The sequence below is a fragment of the Bos grunniens genome, chromosome 11 (assembly GCF_055505025.1).
Source record: "Bos grunniens cultivar Pamir isolate PY7600 chromosome 11, Bosgru_T2T1.0, whole genome shotgun sequence".
Classification (NCBI taxonomy): Eukaryota; Metazoa; Chordata; class Mammalia; order Artiodactyla; family Bovidae; genus Bos; species Bos grunniens.
The window spans coordinates 91,500,797-91,505,888 of record NC_141175.1 but is presented as its reverse complement, the minus strand read 5'-3'; positions in this window follow the sequence as shown (position 1 = coordinate 91,505,888).

Genomic DNA, 5,092 nt, shown 5'->3' with positions numbered 1-5,092 from the left:
ACAAAGTTATAAAGAGTGATTGGTATGTGCACCTAAAATATCATATGCTTACAGTGAAATCATTACAATGTATTTAGAATGTACTACATTAAATTATTTTGCTTTAATTATAATTTATTATAAATGTGCATTATTACTCCAATGCATTTACAATGAAATATAATTAGTAACATTTTGTTTTACATTAGTACATTATACCATACAGCACTATGTTGATAATTATATTAATACATTAATAATATATTAATAATTAACCCAAACAGGGCTTTCCAGGTGGCACTAGTGGTAAAGAACCCGCCTGTCGATGCAGGAGACGTAAGAGATGTAGGTTCGATCCCTGGGTCAGGAAGACCTGCTGGAGAAGGACATGGCAGCCCACTCCAGTGTTCTTGCCTGGAGAATCCCATGGACAGAGGAACCTGGTGGGCTACAGTCAGTAGGTTTGCAAAGAGTCGGGCATGACTAAAGCAACTTAGCATGCAAACAGAAAAATAGTATATCAAATCAATTTACAATCTCCATCTACTCAAAGCAAAAGCACTGACGGAGAATCTAGAAAGTGCCGGGTGTTCTGTCAGGTACCAGGACAAGCATAAAAGATAAATTGTATTTATTTTGTTTGTCATTGTCAGTGGGACAGAAGCTTCACTAGAGAAGAATGAGGAAATAGATGGAATTCTTTCCTACGGGAACAGCCTTGTTATCTGCGTTAGTCCTAGGTGGAGAAGACCTTTTCATTTCTGTGTCTAATTTTAACTTCTTAACTTTGAATTTGCCTGGTTTTTTTTTTTTCCATCCTTAGGACCAAGTACCTCTCTTCAGGGTGTAGCCACAATTAGGAGCTTTTTCGATTCCCATATAGGGCGTGATTTTCCTAAGTCGCATTTGGCAGAGAGGTAGAAGAGACGAAGGTGAGAGAAAGGTTGTGGTGAAAGAGAACACGGGGCCACATGAGAAAGAGCGTTCGCCAAACTGGCTCGGTTCTGCTTGTGGGGGGTGGTGGGGGCAGGAAGGCAGGGCACAGGGGAACCAGGATTTGGATCATTCTGTGAATTTTCCTCTGCAGCTTCCAGAAGGGGAAAAGGAGGGGTGGAGGCCTGTGCAACTGACCTTTGCGTGTAGAGCCTACTTTCCAAGCCAGGGTTTTGTATCTTGGTGAGCGCCATTAACTGTTGGATTCTGTAGTACAGCCATTGCTTTTGCTCTTCACTAGTAAATGAGAAGCAGGTGCAAGGTCAGGTATTAACTGGCCTTTAGGCGAAATCAAGAAGCCTGGGGCGAGTGGGGCCACTGATTGAGCTCACAAACCAGCAAGAGAATTCAGGGACGTACAGGTGAGTTGAGACTACCCCGTTCCTCCCTTCCCGTCACCACTGCTCCTGTGTTTGCGCCTTTCCCCTTATTCAAGGGCTCACTCCAGGGGACTGCCCTGGCAGTCCAGCGGTTAAGGCTTCGCCTTCCGACACGGGGTGCAGGCTTGATTCCTGGTCGGGGAGCTAAGATCTCACATGCCTAGGGGCCAAGAAACCGAAACATAAGCAACAGAGCAATATTATAACTAATTCAATAAAGACTTTAAAAATGCTCCACATCAAAAAAAAAAGTATTTAAAAAAAGTGGGTGGGGGGACTCATTTGAGCTGACTTCCTTTCCTCAGAGTCTCCTATCCACAGGGGATTGGTTGCAAGACCCCTCTGAGGTACCTCAAGTCCTTTATGTAAAATGGCATAGAGTTTGCATTTAATGTAAACATCCTCTACTTTAAATCAACACCTCCAGATCTTGTAATACCTAATACAGTGGGTGTGCTGGGGAAGTAGTTGTTGGTTTGTGGCAAATTCAAGTTTTGCTTTTTGGAGCCTTCTGAAAAAGTTTTTTTGAACCCACAGATACAGCATAACTGACCAAAATCTGTCTTGGGGGTTGTTGTGACTTTATTGAATTAACAGTTGTTAAGTAGAACCCCAGGTGTAGGATGGTAAGCAAAACACAAGACTATAAGAGAAACTGAAATAGGTTTATCGTCAAGATGTACATGGCAGGCCTGAAGGGAGGGGTCAAGGAAGGGGGCAGGCTCACGACCTAGGGCACAAGCTTTTATTAAGGTGGAGTCCGTGGGTGGACTGCTTTGAGGTTCCTGAGCTAAGCTCAGTCCAAACCCCAAAGGCAGGATTTTGGTAAGTTCCATGGGGTGTCTTAACTTAGTGACACGGGGGAAGGCTCTTGGAGGTTGGGGAGACTGTTGATCACAGGGGTTATTGGGGAAGTCATATGGGCTTCCTTGATAGCTCAGTTGGTAAAGAATCCACCTGCAATGCAGGAGACCCTGGTTCGATTCCTGGCTTGGGAAGATCCGCTGGAGAAGGGATAGGCAATCCACTCCAGTATTCTTGGGCTTCTCTTGTGGGTCAGCTGGTAAAGAATCCACCTGCAATGCAGGAGACCTGGGTTCAATCCTTGGGTTGGGAAGATCCCCTGGAGAAGGGAAAGGCTACCCACTCCAGTATTCTGGCTTGGAGAATTCCATGGACTATATAGCCCATGGGGTCAAAAAAGAGTCGGACACGACTGAGCGACTTTCACACTTACCAGGAAGTTACATTTGCCTGTGGCTCTTTTGGCTGTCTTCTAGGGCACACCCTTGCGTGGGGGGCTAGTGTGAATTTAAGGCACCCTGCGGGCCTCTTTAGCCAAACAAAATGGATGCCAAGGCAGCAATACCATGGAGTAGCTTAGGTGAACACTTGGCAGAGGACAACACACTGCCTGGGATCTTAGCCAAGTTACAATGAACGTAAGCTACATTGGTTGTAAGAAAAAAATATACCTCACAGAAGCACAAGAAATAAGCTGAGGCTGCCAGGGGCCTCCACCCAGAAACCAGCTGATCAGGGGCCTGGGACCCGACAGGAGAGCTTGACGGTTCCAAACTTCCAGTCCTTCTGGGAGGTTCTGCTTCTCTCTCCCTCTGTCTCTCTCTCTCTCTGACTCCCTCTCTCTCTCTTTCCAGCTTTCCCTGTCTCACCAAGCACAGGGAGAAAGAGGATGTCCATCTGTGTGAATGTCCTTTGAATGTTCAAGCACTGGTAGTTCTAAATTCCGGACTCTCTTGTAAAAAAATCTGATGATCCGACTGGCCTATACTTGCATCAGGTGTCAATCCCTTCTCTAGTCATTTATGGCCTTGGGAGTGGAGGTCACTAGACTAATCCTGCGGATGGGGGCAGTTTTCAGCAAAAAGGGGCTTGAGCTGGTATGCTCCAAAGCTGTTACACCCCTGGCATTGAGGTGTAACAGGGCTCTTGACTTTTTTCTGACCTCTCTCTCTCTCAGGCCCTAACCAATGTGTCTCCTAATTTTCCGTGAAATTGCCATGTGTTTTCCCTCTCTGTAGACTTTCCTGTGCTGACCTGGCCAGTTAGGGTTATGTCACCCCTCTCCTTTCTCTCAATCCAAAGCATCTGTTTCCAGACGCTTCACAGAATCGCTCGCTTTGATAAAACTATTACCAGTCTTCTGTGACCTCGCCCACTTTCAAAATACTGTAACACACGGTCTATTGTCTAATATATTTAATCACATGATGTTTACTGGTATTTCTTTCGCTTATTCAGCTATTATTTGACTTTATAGTTAACTTTCCAGGAATTTGTTCTCTCTTCAAGCTAATTATGAATTCCTTGAGGTATGAGCCATGTTTTGTTTTTCCTTTTCTAAAACTCCCTCTGGAGTAGGTCAGTGTTCCGAGAAGCACAATTCACAGTAGCCAAAGAGTGGAAACAACTCAAGAGTCCACCAACAGATGAATGGATAAACATATAATGGTATAAATGTTTGATGGAATATTCTTCAGCCATAGGAAGGAATCAAGTTCTGGTATATACTACAACATGGATGTATGTTGAAAAAAATATATACTAAGTGAAATAATCCAGACACAAAAGGAGAAATATCATATAATTTCACTTAGGTTAAAATCTTGAAAAAAAAATAAAATCTTGAATAGGCCAGTCATAGAGACAGAAAGAGGTTGTTGGAGGCTCGGGACAGGAATGAGTGGAGAATTATTCCTTAATGGTTATAGAGTTTCTAATCAGGGTGCTAAAATATTTGTGGAAATAATGGTGGTGGTTGCACAACATTGTGAGTGTGACAAATCCTACTGAACTGTAAGCTTAAAAGTGGTTAGGGTCAGAGTAGCAGTTTTTTGTTCCATATATCTTGCCACTATTTAAAAATTATAACAATGCAATATACTGAAATCAGTGAGTTGTACGGTATGTGAATTATGTCTCAATAAAGCTATTTTTTATTAATACCCTCTGGGAACCAGATACTATGTGTAACAGTGACTGCTTGAGTAATACTTGTATCATTTGTTGTGAGTTAACATAACATTATCATTTGCAATGTGAGATTCATTAAGACACAAATTTACATATGATAGAGAGCAGGTGTATTTCCTCAGTTATATATACACCAGATAGAACACGATTGCTCTGCACTTGGTGCTAAGGTGGGTGTTGAGACACATGTCAAGTGCTGTCCAGGTATGATCTGAGATCCTAAATTCTGTCAATCATTTTTACCTTTTGTGGAGTACCTGCTATAAGGGATTACACACCAATATATGAATTTTATGTTTGGTGAAAGAATAAAAATATTAACAAAGTATATAGTAATAGAATTTCCCCTCATACATATATATTTTTCTCCAACCAAATATATATATTTTACCATCTCTAGGCATTCATTCTTTAGGGCTGAGACATTGTTTTCCAAATATCTGCTTTTAAGATGTAATATATTATAGAAGAAGTTGATTTGTGAACTAGGTTCCTGCTTCTCCATTCTCTGGTCATTGAATAAAGCTTGTGTGGTTTCAGTCTCAAAAAGAAAAAAAGACATATTAGACTATTGTATTGTTGGTAAGATGGAACATTGTGCAGCCATGGGAAAAGTCATATTTTAGAGGAATATTTGATGACATTGGAATCTTTAAGAATATTGAATGATGTTAGAAATACTTAAAATACTTAAAGAGGCAGACTAAAAAGCTATCAGTTCAGTGCAATCGCTTAGTTGTGTCTGA